This window comes from Choloepus didactylus, chromosome 2, assembly GCF_015220235.1.
Source record: "Choloepus didactylus isolate mChoDid1 chromosome 2, mChoDid1.pri, whole genome shotgun sequence".
Lineage (NCBI taxonomy): Eukaryota > Metazoa > Chordata > Mammalia > Pilosa > Megalonychidae > Choloepus > Choloepus didactylus.
This window is the reverse complement of record NC_051308.1, coordinates 217,386,293-217,404,045: the sequence shown is the minus strand read 5'-3', so window position 1 is coordinate 217,404,045 and position 17,753 is coordinate 217,386,293. Positions and strand designations below refer to the sequence as shown.

At 38.9% G+C, this 17,753-nt stretch overlaps 1 protein-coding gene across 4 annotated transcripts in view; it reads left to right on the top strand.

Annotated features, from left to right (window-relative positions):
- Positions 1-17,753, top strand: part of ZBTB8A (zinc finger and BTB domain containing 8A) — a 102,207-nt gene that overhangs the window by 21,779 nt on the left and 62,675 nt on the right. For all 4 annotated transcript variants that reach the window (XR_005215445.1, XR_005215446.1, XR_005215444.1 and 1 more), the window contains 2 exons: positions 14,560-14,595; positions 16,397-16,500. The gene's annotated coding sequence lies outside the window, so the exon portion shown is untranslated. The remainder of the gene's footprint in view (positions 1-14,559; positions 14,596-16,396; positions 16,501-17,753) is intronic.

The window sequence follows — 17,753 nt, the reverse complement described above, 5'->3', positions numbered from 1 at the left end:
ACTAGTTTGTTCAGAGAGTGCTGCTCTCTAGCACCGCAAGGCTTCTGTGAGGGAGGGTCTCTTGGCTCTCGGCTTGGGTCTGCAGTTTTTACTTACAGATTTTATGCTGTAGTCTCAGGCATTCCTCCCAATTCAGGGTGGAGTATGATGAGTGGACAGTCACGTTTGTCTCCCCACAGTTATTCTAGGTTATTTACTAGGTTTTCAGTAGTTTATGTATTGTTTCAGGGGGACTAACTGGCTTCCACTCCTCTCTATGCTGCCATCTTAACTCCTCTCCTCCATTGATTCTTCGAATCCAATTCATTTATCAGATTGTTTAGGTTTTCAGTTTCCTTATTGGTCTTCTGTCTGGTTGATCTATCTACAGGAGAGAGTGATGTGTTGAAGTCTCCCACAATTATTGTGGAAACATCAATTGTTTCCTTTAGTTTTGCCAGTGTTTGTCTCATGTATTTTGTGGCACCTTGGGTGCATAAACATTTATGATTGTTATTTCTTCTGTTGAACTGCCCCCTTTATTAGTATGTAGTGGCCTTCTTTGTCTGTTATAACATCCTTGCATTTAAAGTCTATTTTATCTGAGATTAATATTGCTACTCCTGCTTTCTTTTGGCTGTAGCTTGCATGAAATATTTTTTCCTTCTTTTCACTTTCAATTTCTTTGTGTCCCTGTGTCTAAGATGAGTCTCTTGTATGCAACATATTGATGGTTCATTTTTTTTTATCGATTCTGCCAATCTATATCTTTTGATTGGGGAGCTAATCCATTTACATTCAATGTTATTACTGTGAAGGCATTTCTTGAATCAGCCATCTTATCCTTTGGTTTATGTTTGTCAGATATATTTTTTCCCTTTCTCTTAATGTCCTTTAACGTACCTGTTCTAGTTTGCTAATGCTGCCAGAATGCAAAACACCAGAAATGGATTAGCTTTTATAAAAGGGGGTGTATTTGGTTACACGGTTACAGTCTTAAGGCCATGAAGTGTCCAAGGTAATGCATCAATGATCGGGTACCTTCACTGGAGGATGGCCAATGGCGTCTGGAAAACCTCTGTTAGCTGAGAAGGCACATGGCTGGCGTCTGCTCTGGAGTTTGGTTTCAAAATGGCTTTCTCCCAGGACATTCCTCTCTAGGCTTCAGCTTCTCTCCAAAATATCACTCTCAGTTGCTCTTGGGGCGTTTGTCCTCTCTTAGCTTCTCCAGAGCAAAAGTCGGCTTTCAAAGGCCATCTCCAAAATGTCTCTGTAAGCTGAAGCTCCTCTCTCAGTTCCAGTGCATTCTTCAAAGTGTCCCTTTGCTGTAGCTCCTCTTCAAACATCACTCACAGCTGCACTGAGTTCCTTCTGTTATGTCAGCTCATTTATATGGCTCCAGTGACTCAACTTAGACCCACCCTGAATGGGTGGAGCCAACACCTCCATGGAAATTATCCAATGAGAGTCATCACCCACAGCTGGGTGGGACATATCGCCAAAGAAATGCTCAAATCTAATCAACACTAATAACGTCTGCCCACACAAGATTGCATCAAAGATAATGGCATTTGAGGGACACAATATATTCAAACTGGCACAGTACCCATACTGAATCTCTTTAGTACTCAACCTTTCTCCATCTCTCTCTCTCCTTTCTTTGTTTCTCTGTCAGTAGGGCTCCTTTAGTATCTCAAGAAGGGCAGGTCTCTTGTTAGCAAATTCTCTAAGCATTTTTTGTGAAAAATTTAAGCTCTCCCTCAAATTTGAAGGAGAGCTCTGCTGGATAAAGAATTCTTAGTTAGCAATTTTTCTCTCTCAGAATTTTAAATATGTCATGCCACTGCCTTCTCACCTCCATGGTGGCTACTGAGTAGTCACTACTTAGTCTTATGCTGTTTCCTTTGTATGTGGTGAATTACTTTTCTCTTGCTGCTTTCAGAACTTGCTCCTACTCTTCAGTGTTTGACAGTCTGATCAGAATATGTCTCGAAGTGGGTTTATTTGGATTTATTCTATTTGGAATTTGCTGAGCATTTATGATTTGTGTATTTATGGTGTTTAGAAGATTTGGGAAGTTTTCCCCAACAATTTCTTTGAATGTTCTTCTTAGACCTTTACCTTTCTCTTCCCCTTCTGGAACACCAATGAGTCTTACATTTGGATCTTTTATTTTATCTATCATATCCCTGAGGTCCGTTTTGATTTTTTCTATTTTTTCCCCATTCTTTCTTTTTTCTTTCATTTTCTGTTCTGTCATCCTCTAGGTCATTAATTCACTGTTCAGCTTCCTCTAGTCTTGTACTATGAGTATACAGAATCTTTTTAATTTGGTCAGCAGTTTCTTTTATTTCCATAAGATCATCTGTTTTATTATTTACTCCTGCAGTTTCTTATTTATGCTCTTCTAGGGTCTTCTTCATGTCTTTTATATCCTGTGCCATGCTCTCGTTGTTCATCTTTAGTTCTTTGATTAATTGCTCCAAATACTGGGTCTCCTCTGATCTTTTGATTAGGGTGTTTGGGCTTGGGTTATCCAGATCATCTGGTTTTTTCATATGCTTTAAAATTTTCTGTGGTTTTTGGCCTCTTGGTGTTTGCTTAACTTGATAGGGTTCTTTTAGGATATGTAGACTGATTCAAACCCTTATCTCTAATTTGTCAAATCTACAGCTTTGTGGAGTACACTTTCTCTAACTAACCAGCAGGTGGTGTCCATGAGCCTCCTATTACCCTCAAGCCAGTTCTCCTCCACTTTGTCTTTGTGGTGAGTGGGGGTGTGAGTCTTGTGGGGTCCAATTGGTGCACCAAGCTTGCGTGTGTAGTTGGTGTTGTCCGCCCTGCATATGGGGCATGTGTCTGAGCAGTTTTTTTTGGGGGGGGCAGCTTTAATAATCAAATCTCCCAGGTATTCCTGGAGATTTTAAAGCTGTTGCAATAGTCTAATCCTTCAGTTCAGTCATGCCACAGTTTGTCTCTGCTGCTGACCCACAAGTCCTTGGTTGTGAGTGGGTCCCTATTCCAAGCCGTGCACTCCTAGGTCCTCTGCTGAGGGATGACTGCACTACATCACAGGTGAGCACCATCCCTCAAGGGAGGTTCTGGGCTGTAGGGCTCTGTAGGGTCATTCCCAGTCTGCTGAAAGGATGGCTTAATGGGGTGTGTTAATTTCCCCCTTTTCACACAGCTCCACCTTCCCAGCTCCAGGACAATTAGCTGAGGGTGCAGGAAAGGCTATTGTCCATGCCCGATATTGTGGTGTGTGCGTGTGTTGTTGGAAACACTTCCTGTCACACTGGGTTGTTTGGGGCAGTTCTGGGCTGTGGCATTGGTGCCGGGCAGGAGCGTTCTCAGTCCACTGGGAAGATGGCTGTAAGGGGATGCTGCCCTTTTCTTGGGAAGTTGTGGTGTTTAGCGAATTTTCTCAGCCACTGGACTTATTGCTTTATGTCTCCAAGCTGTCTTAGCTCTGCTCTTGTCTTGGCCCAAATTGCAAGTCTTTGAGGCTTTCTGTAATGGGCTTCTTAGAGTAATTGTTTTAGAAAAAGGTAAAAAGATAAAAAAAAAAGAGCCCTCCTTGCAGATCTAATGGGCTATTGAAATGCTAAGAGACAAGGAGATTAGGGCCATTAAGGAACGATTAAGAAAGCAGAGAAACTGGCTCTTCAGACAAGGAAACGGACCTCTGGATTTGCATATGAGCCTGATTCTGTTTGAGCCTTGCCCTTCTCTGTTCTGTGTTCACCAGAACTCTAAAAGGTCTCTGTTTTTATTTTTAGGTTTGTTTGTTTGTTTGTTTGTTAACTGTTTTTGCTAGCCCTATCTCCTCTCTGCGCCAGGCTGACTGCTCCCGGATTGTCCGGTATCTGGTCTCAGTCTACGCATGTTTGGAGTTTAGATCAGCAGTCTGAGTTTTCAATAAGAACCACAACTGCAGTTCTCCCTCCTCATTCCCAGCACCGATGGCCTCTCCTCCCATGGGACTGAGACTGGAAAGGAGGGGCACGGGTCCCCTGGCCATGAGAACTTACAGATTTCGCTGATCTTAGCTGTTCCATGCATTCGTGAGTGTTGTATGAAGTATGCTCAAGGTCAGATTGCTCTCTGGTGTCCAGTCCACGCAGTTCCTAGCTTTCTACCTACTACCCTGGAGGAGTAACTAAAACCTACACCTCACCACTCCACCGTCTTGCCCCACCTGGTACCCGATTCTTGATGTTTACTTTGGACTCATTATGGCCTTCAGACAGTAACTTTGTAACAAATAAACCCCCTTTATAAAAGCCAATCCATTTCTGGTATTTTGCATAACGGCAGCATTAAGCAAACCAGAACACTCCTCCAGTTTTGTCTCCCATTTTCTCCCCAGAGGCCCTCTGTCTCTAGCCATAGCAAACCTTTGGTCATCCCTGAGGAGGGCATGGTGTTCAAGATGTCTGTCTGTGCCTTTGTACTTGGTGTTCTGTCTGGAATACCCTTTGTTCATGTGGTGAACTTCTACTCATCCTTCAAGACCGAACTCAAATGTTATTTCCATTTGGAAACCTTTCCAGACACTCCCAGGCACAATTATTTGCTTTGTTGGTTTTAAAATTACCTCCAACTAGAGTGTTTAGTTAATTGTATTGTAACTGTTTGAAACCCCCTATCTCTCTGTCTTTCTCTTTGTCTGTCTCTTTCTCTAACTCTGTCTCCTGATGGGCACTGAGGTGCTTGATCAAGGGCTCTGACCTTTGACCACATCTTATTCATCTTTGTCTTCCCAGGGCCTGATAGAGGGTCTGGCACGAAGTAGATGCTCAATAAATATTTGTTGAATGAATGCATTTCATCTTTCAGTTTGAAGATCTGCCCTTCTCATAAAAATAGAATAAAAGATATTTAGCTTTTTAAAAAAGGAAAAGAAAATATGTACAGATGCATGGAGTTCAAAACAGTGTGAAATTAATTATGGAATCCAAGGGTAAAGCTGCTTTCTTTCTATTATTCTCCTAACCATTCAGAAAATCTCCACTGTGTTATAAGTCCTGCGGCTCTTAGCAGAATCTAAAATATTGAGGATGTCAGCACCTTTGTACCAGCTTCAATTCTCTCTTCTCGCTGGCATTGTTGCATAGGATGGAACATGAAATTCTTACAATTTCATAATCTTTGTGGGGAGCAAAATCTACATTTAGTTTTCAGCATCAGAAGACACTTCAGCAAACCAAACCATTCCATTATTTTATCTAAGACCTTCTTAATGTAGGTTAGAATAGCATACTAGCCCAAACACTAAAATTTTAAACTTTTAGAATGCAAAAACCTATGGAGTACAGATCCCACTGAGGCAGGCTAGAATAGGGCACTCTGGACAGGCCAGGGGCATCAGTCATTTCAAATGGGGAGTTAGCATCAAGCCATAGTCGAGATAGTCAGATGGAGAGCAGGAAGGAGGGGGCCAAGCAAAAGGAAAAACAAACCCTAATTCTCAGAACCAGCTGAGATAGACAGGCAGAGGGAGAAAGGAGGGTCTGGGTGGAAGAACTAGACCCTAATTCCAAGAATCAGCTGAGATAGCCAGAAGGAGGAAAAGGAGGGGTTAAGCCAGGGTGGGGCAGAGTGGGAATTTTCACCCGCAACCCTGTCCTAAAGCATAGCAACAGGCTAACATATAAAACCTGGACATAGCTCAACCCAGTGCAGCCCCTCTCTTGGCGCCCGCCCATGCTGACCCCTCAAGCATGTATTCCTTCTTAACAACCTTGGCTATTTCCCTGTCCGTACTGGCTTTTTCAAATAAACTTTACTGCTTGCTACTATTCCTCTTGTCCCTGAATTCTTTCTTGAGAAAAGAAAACGAGCCTGCACTGGAGCTCACCTCGGGTGCCAACCGGGCTCCAGTAACACCATTCTCATGAAATCTCTTCTATGATAACATTTTTTTAATCTAAGTAACAAACATTGTGGTTCATAGGCCATAATTTGAAATGGGAAAATGGCAAAAATTGTTTCTAAATAATAATTCTTTCTTAGGGTGGGGTTACAATTGACTAGTTCCTCTAGATCTTTGCTATCCTCGGGTATGCGTGTTGTTTCGAAATGATCACTGTTTCTGGATACCTAGATATGGTGGAACCGGCAAATTTTTCTATGTCTACCTTAAGTTAGCATTCTCTAGGCCACAAAGAAATGTGTAGTACCAATAAAATTCTAAAATGTTTACATTTTATAATCAATGAAAGCAGTGTTTTAAAGCGGTCTGCATAATTAATAATAATAGCTAATATTTATTGAGGGCTTACTATAAGTCAGGTGCCCTTGTAATTACTTAACTTGGATTATCTTTTCATTTACTCCAGCCTCAACCCTATAAGGTATAGGCAGTATTACTATTCCCATTTTACAGATAAAGAAATTGAGACATTGGGAAGCTAACTTTCCATGTCACCCAGTTAGTGTGGGGCAGAGCCAGAATTTGCACCTAGGTACTCTGGCTCCAGAGCTCATACAGCAGTACATGCTGCCTGATGCTGCCTCTCACTAACAGACTACTCATTTGCCTTTTTGCTTAAATATTGACACAAATGATGTGCTAATCAGTCATCTGGGTCCAGCTGCAGGAAAGAGAAACCGCTCTAGTATTTTAAGCAGAAAAGGATTTAATAAAGGGATTGAGTGCTTACAAAAATCACTGGAAGGGCTGGGAGGAGTGGCTCTAGTCTGAATCACTCCTTTTTATGGCTGAATTCCATTGTGTGCATATCCCACATTTTGTTTATCCATCCATCTGTTGATGACACTTGGGTCAACTTCCACCCTTTGGCAATTGTGAATAATGTTACTACAAAAATTGGTGTACAAATATCTGTTCAAGTCCCTGCTTCAATTCTTTTGGTTATATACCCAGAACTGGGATTGCCAAGGTATGGTAATTCCATGTTTAATTTTCTGTGGAGCCACCAAGCTGATTTTCTTAGTGGCTGAACCATTTTACAGTGCCACCAACAACGTATAAGGGTTCCATCGACACATTATTTTTTGTTTTTTTAAATAATAGTGATGCTTGTGGATGTGAAGCGGGATCTTGTTGTGGTTTTGATTTGCATTTCCCTGATTACCTATGATGTTGCGCATCTTCTCGTGTGCTTATTGACCATTTGTATATCTTCTTTAGAGAAATGTCTATTCAAGACCTTTGTCCATTTATTTGTCTTTTGTTGTTGAGTTGTAGAAATATATATATATATATATGTATATTCTGGATATTAAACCCTATCAGATATATGGTTAGCAATTATTTTCTCCCATTCTGTAGGTTATCTTTCCACTTTCATGATAGTGTTCTTTGATATACAAACATTTTAAATTTCAATGTATTCCATTTTATCTGTTTTTTTTCTTTTGTTGCTTCTGCTTTTGGTGTCATATTAAGAAATCATTACCAAATGCAGTGTTATAAAGGTTCCTCGCTATATTTCCTTCTAAGAGTTTTATGGTTTTAGCTCTTATGTTTAGGTCCTTGGTGAATTTAGAGTTAATTTTTGTATATGGTACAAAATTTTTTTGCAAGTGAACAACCAGTTTTCCAACACCATTTGTTGAAGGGACCATTCTTTCTAATTAATTTTGTCAAAAATGGTTGGCTGTAGATGTATGGGTTTATTTCTGTTCCATTTGTCTATATGTCATCTTGATGCCAGTTCCACACTGTTTTCATTTCTGTGGCTTTGTAATAAGGTTTGAATTCAGGAAGTGTGGAACCTCCAACTATGTTCTTCCTTTGCAATATTGATTTGGCTATTCAGGGCACCTTGTGATTCCATATGAATTTGAGGATTGGTATTTCTGTTTCTGCAAAAAAAAAAAATGCTGCTGGGATTTTGAAAGGTTTTGCATTGAATCTTAGATCATTTTGGGTAGTATTGACATCTCAATAATAAGTCTTCCTATCTTGAGTACAGATGTCTTGTCATTTATTTAGGTCTTTAATTTCTTTTAGCAGTGTTTTGTAGTTTTCAGTGAACAAGTCCTTCACCTCTGTGCCTGTTTGAATGTGTTATGTCCCCCAAAATGCCATTATCTTTGATGTAATCTTGCGTGGGCAGACGTATCAATGTTGATTAGATTGTAATTCTTTGAGTGTTTCCATGGAGATGTGCCCCACCCAACTGTGGGTGATGACTCTGATTGGATAATTTCCATGGAGGTGTTACCCCACCCATTGAGGGTGGGTCTAAATTAAATCATTGGAGCCACATAAATGGGCTTACAAACAGAAGGAACTCAGTGCAGCTGAGAGTGACATTTTGAAGAGGAGCTAAGAGGGACCCTTTGAAGAAGCTGAGAGAGAGTAGCTGCAGATGAAAGATAGTTTGAAGACAGCCGTTGAAAGCAGACTCTTGCTCCAGAGATGCTACGAGAGACAAATGCCCCAAGAGTAACCGAGAGTGACATTTTGAAGAGAAGCTGTGGCCTAGAGAGGAACGTCCCAGGAGAAAGTCATTTTGGAACTAGAACTTGGAGCAGATGCCAGCCACATGCCTTCCCAGCTAACAGAGGTTTTCTGGATGCCATTGGCCATCCTCTGGTGAAGGTATACTTTGTTGATGGACACTTTATGGCCTTATGACTGTAACTGTGTAACCAAATAAACCCCCTTTTATAAAAGCCAATCCATTTCTGATGTTTTGCATTCCAGTAGCATTAGCAAACTAGAACAACCTCCTTGGTTAAATTTATTACTAGTTATTTTATTCTTTTAGGAGCTATTGTGAATGGAATTATATTTCTAATTTCCATTTCAGAATATTCTTTGCTGGTATATAGAAACAAGACTGGTTTTTGCATGTTAATCTTTTAACCTTCAACTTTGCTGAATTCGTTTATTAGCTCTACTACTTTTTTTTTTAATCATCATTTTATTGAGATATATTCACATACCACGCAGTCATACAAAACAAATCGTACTTTTGATTGTTTACCGTACCATTACATAGTTGTACGTTCATCACCTAAATCAATCCCTGACACCTTCATTAGCACACACACAAAAATAACAAGAATAATAATTAGAGTGAAAAAGAGCAATTGAAGTAAAAAAGAACACTGGGTACCTTTGTCTGTTTGTTTCCTTCCCCTATTTTTCTACTCATCCATCCATAAACTAGACAAAGTGGAGTGTGGTCCTTATGGCTTTCCCAATCCCATTGTCACCCCTCATAAGCTACATTTTTATACAACTGTCTTCGAGATTCATGGGTTCTGGGTTGTAGTTTGATAGTTTCAGGTATCCACCACCAGCTACCCCAATTCTTTAGAACCTAAAAAGGGTTGTCTAAAGTGTGCGTAAGAGTGCCCACCAGAGTGACCTCTCGGCTCCTTTTGGAATCTCTCTGCCACTGAAGCTTATTTCATTTCCTTTCACATCCCCCTTTTGGTCAAGAAGATGTTCTCCGTCCCACGGTGCCGGGTCTACATTCCTCCCCGGGAGTCATATTCCACGTTGCCAGGGAGATTCACTCCCCTGGGTGTCTGATCCCACGTAGGGGGGAGGGCAGTGATTTCACCTTTCAAGTTGGCTTAGCCAGAGAGAGAGGGTCACATCTGTAGCTCTACTACTTTTGTTGTGAATTCTCAGGATTTTCTAAATATAGGATTATGTCACATGTCAATAGGAAAAGTTGTACTTCTTCCTTTCCAATTTTGATGCCTTTTATTTCTTTTTCTTGCCCAATTGCTCTGGCTACCACTACCAGTAGAATGTTGAATAGCAGTAGTGAAGGTGGGCATCCTTGTCTTGTGAAAGACTTTCAGTCTTTTCACTGGGTAAAATGTTAGCTGTAGGTTTTTCATACATGCCTATTATCAAGTTGGGTAAGTGCCTTCTATTCCTATTTTTCTGAGTGTTTTTATCAAGAAAGGATGCTGGATTTTATCTAATGCATTTTCTACATCAGTTGAGATGATTATGTTATTTTTCCCCATCATTCTATTAATGCTGTACATTACTTTGATTGATTTTCTTACATTGAACCACCCTTACATTCCTGGGATAAATGCCATTTGGTTATTGTCCAGTTTGCTAGAGCTGTCATTATGCAAAATACCAGAAATGGATTGGCTTTTATAAAGGGGATTTGTTAGGTTACAAATTTACAGTTCTAAGGCCAAAAAAGTGTCCAGACTAAGGCATCAACAAGATGATACCTTCACTGAAGAATGGTTGATGGTGTCTGGAACACCTCTGTAATCTGGGAAGGTACATGGCTGGTGTCTGCTGGCACTTTGCTCCTGATTGTGTTTCAAAATGGCTTTCTCCAAAATGTTTCTGGGCTTCTGTCTGTCTTAGCTTCTCTCTATCTGTCTCTCTCAGCACTTGTGCATCCTTGCTTGTTCTCCCAGGGTGTTTCTCTCTAAGCACCTGGGGGTCCTCTTTTAGCTTCTCCAGGGCAAACTTTGGGCTTCATCTCTTAGCTTAGCATCTCCCAGTATCCTTCTGTCTTTATCTCCAAGTGTCTCCTAGCATCAGTGTCTTAGTTAGGGTTCTCTAGGGAAACAGAATCAACAAGAGATATCTACAAATATAAGATTTTATAAAAGTGTCTCACACAACTGTGAGTATACACAAGTCCAAATCCCATAGGGCAGGCAGGAAACTGGCAACTCCAATGAAGATGTTTGATGAGCTCCTCAGGCAGTGAACTGGCAACTTTGATGAACATGTTTGATGAACTCCTCAGGAAATGTACTGGCAAATTTGACGAACTCCTCAGGAAACACTTCACTGGTTAGCCGAACAAGAAATGAAGGTCCTCTTTCTGTCTTGCTTAAAAGTCTTCAACTGATTGGATTAAATCCAGCTGATTGAATTCTCTCATTGTGGAAGACACGCTCTTCATTGATGTAATCAGTCATAGCTGCAGCCAATTGACTGATGATTTAATAGCCCAGCCTTCTGGTTTATTAACCAGCCAAAAATGTCCTTGCAGTAATGGTTAGGCCAGTGCTTTCTTGACCAGACACCTGGGCACCATCACCTGGCCAAGTTGACACATGTACCTAACCATCACAGGTTCTAACCAGAACCTAAGCATCTGTGTCAGCTCTTGAGGTCTCTTAAGTAGTCCAGTGAACTAATCAAGACCCACCCTGAATAAGTGGGGTCCACACCTTCATGGAAATAATTCAATCAGAGTTCTCACTCATAGTTGAGTGGGTCACGTCTCCATGGAAACATTGAATCAAAAGGTTCCAACCCACAAAATTGGATTAAAAGATCATGGCTCTTCTGGGGTCCATAACAGTTTCACACCAGCACAGTTATGGTGTATAATTCTTTCAATATGCTATTGGATTCTATTTGCTAGTATTTTATTGAGTGTTATGGTATCTAGAGTCATAAGGAAAATTGGTCTTTAGTTTTCTTGTCTTGTCATGTTTTTTTTCTAGCATTGGTATTAAGTAATGGTAATATTGGCCTTGTAGAATAGGATAGCAAGAGTTCCTTTCTCTTCAGTCTTTTGGAAAAGTTTGAGAAGGATTGGTATTAATTCTTCTTTGAATGTTTGGTGGAATTCAGCAGTGAAGCATTCTGGCCCTGGAATTTTCTTTGTTGGGAGGTGCTTTTTTTTATTATTTTTTAACTCTTTACTTTGAAGTAATTTCAAACTTAGAGAAGACTTGCAAAACTAATACAAACCCCATGCAGAGAACTCCAACATATCCCCTCCTCTAGATGCCCAGATCTACCTTTGTGGTATGATTCTATCTATCTATCTATCTTCTCAACATTTCAGAGCAACTTGCATACATCATGCTTCCTGAATACATGAGAATTCCATGTACATTTCCTATAAACAAGGATATTCATTTATGTAATCACTGTAAGCACAGTTATCAAGTTCAGGAAAATTAATGTTGATGTAAAGCTTACATCCTATATTCCAATTTTTTCTTATGTCCCAATAATGTCATTTGGAGCCTTTCCTTCTCCATTCTTAGATCCTATCCAGTATCATGTATTGCATTTAATTATCATTATTTCTTTAGTTTCTCTTTCTTTCTTTTTTTTAGTTGTGAAACATATATACAACATAAATCTTCCTTTCCCAACCCCTCCCTCCCATGCATACCATTAAGTGAGATTAATCACATTTACAATATTGCAGTACCCTCACCACCTTCCAATACTAGAACGTTCCCTTCACTACAAACAAAAACCTCACATTCATTTTGCATTAACTCCCCATTACCCCTGCCCCCCACTGTGGTATTCTACTTTTTGTCTCTCTGTGTATGCTTATTCTCCAGTGTTTTCTTTGTGGTTACCATGGGGCTTAAATTTAGCATTGAAAATCTATAACATTCTTGTTTGCTTTGATACCAACCGAACAACTATGTCCCTATACCTCTCCACCGCCCCCCCACCTCTTTGTGGTTCTTGTCACAAATTACATATTTGTACACTATGAGTCCCAAACCATTGATTTATCATTACATTTTATGTGTTTGCCTTTTAGATCCTATAGGAAGTAAATAATGGAGTTAGAAAAAAAAATAATACTGGTATTTCTATTTACCCATGTCATACTTTTACCAGAGATCTTTATTTCTTCATGAGGCTTCAGCCAATTGTCCAGTGTCCTTTCCTTTCAAACTGCAGAACTCTCTTTAGCATTTCTTGTAGGTCTGGTCTAATGGTGATGAATTCTCTTAATTTTTTTTCATCTGGGAATGTCTTACTTTCTCACTCATTTTTAAAAGACAGTTTTGCCAGATGCATAAATCTTGATTGGCAATTTTTGCTTTCAGCCCTTTTAAATATGTCATCTCACTGCCTTCTTGCCTTCATGGTTTCTAGTGAGAAATCAACACTTAATCTTGTTGATGCTCCCTTGTATATGACACATTGCTTTTCTCATGTGGCTTTCAGAATTATCTCTTTATCTTTGATATTTGGGAGTTTGCTTATAACATGGTGTGGTGTGGGTCTATTTGTGTTTATTCTTTTGGAGTTCATTGAGCAACTTGGATGTGTATATTCATGTCTTTTGTTAAATTTGGGAAGTTTTCAGCCATTATTTCTATGAAATTATTTATCAGTATTTCTCTCTGCCTCTTCTTCTCTTTCTTCTCCTTCTGTGAGTACCACAATGCATATATTAGTATGCTTGATGGTGTCCCACAGGTTCCTCAGGCTCTGTTCACTTTTCTTCACTCTTTCCTTTTTCTGCTTCTCAGACTGAACGATGTCAATTTTCTTATCTTACAGTTCATTGATTCTTTCTTCTACAAGCTCCAATCTGCCATTGAACCCCTGTAAGAAATTTTTAATTTATGTTACTATGGTCTTCAGCTCTGTTTGGTTCCTTTTCATAGTTTCCATCTCTTTTTTGATATACTCTTTGTGTTCATATAGTGTTTTCTTGATTTCCTTTAGTTCTTTATCCAAGTTTTCCTTAAGCTCTTTGAGCATATTTAGGACCATTTTTAAAAGTTCTTTGTCTGGTATGTCTCAGGTCTGGTCCTCCTCGTTGATGGTTTCTAATGCTTTAACCATCTCCTTTGCCTGAACCATTATGCCATTTTTGTTTTTGTTTTTGTTTTTGTTTTGTATGTTTTGTAATCTTTTGTTGAAACCTGGATGTTTTGATTTTAGTGTGTTATTGCTGGAATTAAGACTCTGAGGCATCTGTTCCTTAGGTTTGTATCCATCTATTATTATGACAAAGCTTTCCTTGAATGTCAGGAGCTAGCAAAAAAAGAAGAAGAAGAAGAGGAGGAAGAAAAGGAAAAGGAAGAGGAGGAGGAGGAAGGAGGAGGGGGGAGGAGGGGAAGGAAAAAGAAAAAAAGAAAACACTTTTCCTAATCTTTGCAGATTGACCTGTGCAAGTACTCTCTTTCAGAGTTTATCCATACAGTGAGTTTGGAGAATAGCTCCCGACCAAGGCGTAGGGGCCTCCCTGATCCTTTTTGTGCATATTTCTTGTTTTGGACATGAGATTGTGGCTCTAGAATCCCCGTTTTCACTGATAAGAATGTGCCCTCTTCCATAGGAAACCGTTTCTCCACAGTCCTGGGTGCTGCACTGTATGTCCTACAGCTGGCAATCCCTTTCTGCAGGCAGCGTGACTTGATTGCTGTCCTACAGTGTTCTGTAAGAGAGCTCTGGGCCGCCTGCTACATACAGGTCAAGTTCTGGCACAGTGAGTCCTTCAGGCCACCACCGGACAGATTGGGCCAGACATACAGGCTCTCAGTTACTTTGCTTCCCCTGGAACCAGGATTAGGGATACACATTAGGAACATAAGCTGGCTCTGCGCCAAGCCAATGAGGCGATGGGAGATGGGCCAGCCAAGGCACCACATCATCTTACCACTTTTAAATGGTCTTTTACTTGTTTGGGCACTTGTTCTGTTACTGCAGTCCTTTAACTATTTTCTGGAGCTTTTAAGAAGATGTTTCTGCCAGTTCTTGCTGGTTTGCAAAGCTTCTGTGGTGGGGTGGAGCCCTCAAACATCTCTGTTCTGCCATCTTGATTGAGGTGGAGCTTGCTGGGAAGTTTTTGATTACTGATCCAGTCTCTTTATATGTTATAGGTCTTCTATGCTGAGATCTATTTCTACTTGAATCAGGTTAGGTAAGTTGTGTGTTTCTAGATATTTGTTGCCTCTAGATTATCTAATTTTGGCATACCGTTGTTCATAGCATCTTCTTATAATCCTTTTATTTTCTGCAAGTTTAGTTGTAATGTCCCCTGCCCTTTCATTTTCAATTTTAGTTATTTGCCTCTTCTTTCTTTTCTTTTTGTCAGTCTAACTAAAGTGTTGTCAATTTTATTAGTCTTTTCCAAGAACCAACTTTTGGTTTTATTGATTGTCTTGATTGTTTTTCTATCCTCTTTTTCAATTATGTCCCCTCTAATTTTATTATCTCTTTTTTTCTACTATTTTTAGGTTTAGTTTGTGCTTCTTTTTCCAGTTTCTCTAGATGTGAAGGTATGTTATTGATTTGAGATTGTTCTTCTGTTTTAATATAGGCATTCATAGCTATGCAAATTTATTGCAACTTGTTTATGACCTAACGTTTGGTCTGTCCTGGAGAGCGATCCATGGGAATCTGAGAAAAATGTGTATTCTGCTGTTGTTGATGTTTTACTAATTTTAAAGTATATTTAAAGTATGTTTGAGCAGTTCTGCCTTCTCTGGTGGTGTTTTCAGGATGCTCAGTTGAAAGCTGTTACTTTTTTTCCTTTTTTTATACTAGTCTGCATATTCTAAATTTTCAACAGGTATGTAATACTTCTATAGTTAGAAAAAATACAAACTATTAAAGTGATTTTATTAATTCAATCAGAATTATTTTGGAGGGAATTCTTACCTTAATTAATTGATTTTACAAGTGTCAAATTCATTTTTCCTTTGCCCATGTAAATAAAGCCTTAACAGTCTCTGCATTAATAAAACTTCATGGCCACTGAAAAAAATAGTTGAGCAGATTTTTGTGTATGTGTAATTTAAAAGATTTGGGAATACAGTAGAAACTGAAACTGATCTTTTATAACAATAGTTTTTACAGCTATTGTTAAAAATTGGGGGGTACACTCTGGCATAATCTGGCAAACTTGAGCAATGCCCACAATTTTCAAATGGATAATAGTTATGAAAGATACATATGACTGCGGTGAGACTTTCTGAACCATATACGGTAGAACTTTTATTTCCATTACTCTCTTAACTATACAGTTTTTAAAATATGTTGAATTTTTCAAGTTAAATTTTTTTTTTAAAGTGACAAGGGTAACTTTCTTCAAAGCTGCCATGGTAGAGAAGAGAGACAAGTTGAATCTTTAAAGCTATTTTGTTTGGTTTTCTTGCAAATCAGATTGATTCCACTCATAAGAAAAGGGCAATAGGACTTGTATTGCTGTCTTGGTATTTCATCTACTGATCCACCTTTTAATGTTCTGCCACCTAATAGTCTGCTGTCTTATGAAAGTTTATGTTACTGTCAAAGTTAAAAAGTAGTTTGCTTTAGATTTGCTATAGTATATTTTAATATTGAAAAACTCTTCTTCAGAGTTAAATATTGTTTGTCTTTAGAAATACATAAATACACAGAATGTTATTTTAATACTAGTATTGAATTTAATACAATATATAATATTTATAAAACAACATTAATATTTAAGGAAAAACAGTATTTATTATTATATATGGCACTTTTCTTTTAAAAAGAGTTCCAAGACAATTTGAAGCCAGATGATTTCTCTATTAACTAACAATCTGTGCCAGATTTTCTATTATTACAGGCTAGAAAGGAATACCTGGTAATGCTCTTATGTAATTTATTTAAATAAATATTTATTATGTATCTTAGATGTTTCTGCTTTTATTATAAAAGCACATTATAAATAGCTATTTTCTCTCTCTACAGGACAATCCTCCAAGCACAAATTCTGTTTGACTTAGAACCATTCCTATTTTACTCTATTCCATTGACTTAACAGTGTTTCAAGAGAAGCATCCATAAATTTCCAGGTATGAAAAATTTTAATTCTTCATATTGTGCCTAACTTTTATACCTAGATAAAAGGAAGAATTTTTCAGTTGTATATTTTCTATATCAGAGAACAGATATATTACTTGAACATTTACTGTACGAAACACTCAACATTCTCACTTTCTTGTCCACGTTTCCCTGTTCGCTTACTACTAAGTTTTGAATTCATTGCTTCTCTTGTGTATGTAACTCTTTCATCTACTTGAGTCACAGAATCATATTACATAAGAGCTGGAGAATATCTGGACCAATCCCCTCAATTTTCGGAGAAGGAAATTACTTTAATTTCCTAGGACTGCTGTGAGGAAGTACCACTAACTTAAAACGACAGAAAGGTATTTTCTCACAGGTCTGGAGACCAGAAGTCCTAAGTCCAGGTGTCAACAGGTGCCTCCACTAATGTCTTTAGGGTTGTGCTGGTTTGAGGCTATCTATGGGTGGCACAACTCATCTCTGCTGCCATCACGTGGTATCTCCTCTCTCGGTCTGTCTGTGTCTAAATTTCTTCTGGTTATAAGGACATCAGTCATATTGGCTTAGGGCCCACCCTAATCCAGTTTGGCCTCATCTTAACTAATAACATCTTCAAAGATCCTGTTTCCAAGCAGGGTCACATTCATGAGACTGGAGGTTTGGATGTGAATATATCTTTTGGGGGATACAATTCAATCCATAACAGAATTTAAGGCTAACATTAAATCCATAAGAGAATTCAATCCATAACAGAATTTAATTTACTTGCCTGTGGACATATAGATGGTTTAGTGGTAGAACTATTCTCAAACCCTGACCTTCGCCACTGATCCCAGGCTGTGATGAAGGAACGGAGCACAACAGTTAACTGAGCAGCTTTGGAGTCACTGTCTGGCTTGATGCCCTTTTCTGTAAAATGGGGATAGCAATACCACTTACCTGATAGCTTGTTGTGTGTGAGGATTTAAGGAGATAATGCATATTTTTTCCTTTTTGCTTATTGTGGTAACATATATACAACATAACATTCCCCATTTTAACCACCTTCAAGCATACAATTCAGTGGCATTAATTACATTCACGATGTTGTTTTCCCATCACCACCATCCATTACCCAGACTTTCCCAAACAGAAACACCATACCCATTAATTATTGACTCCCCATTCCTCTCCCTCTATCCCTGGTAACCTGTAGTCTATATTCTATCTCCATGAATTTGCATATTCTAGTTATTTCATATATGTGAAAAAATACAAT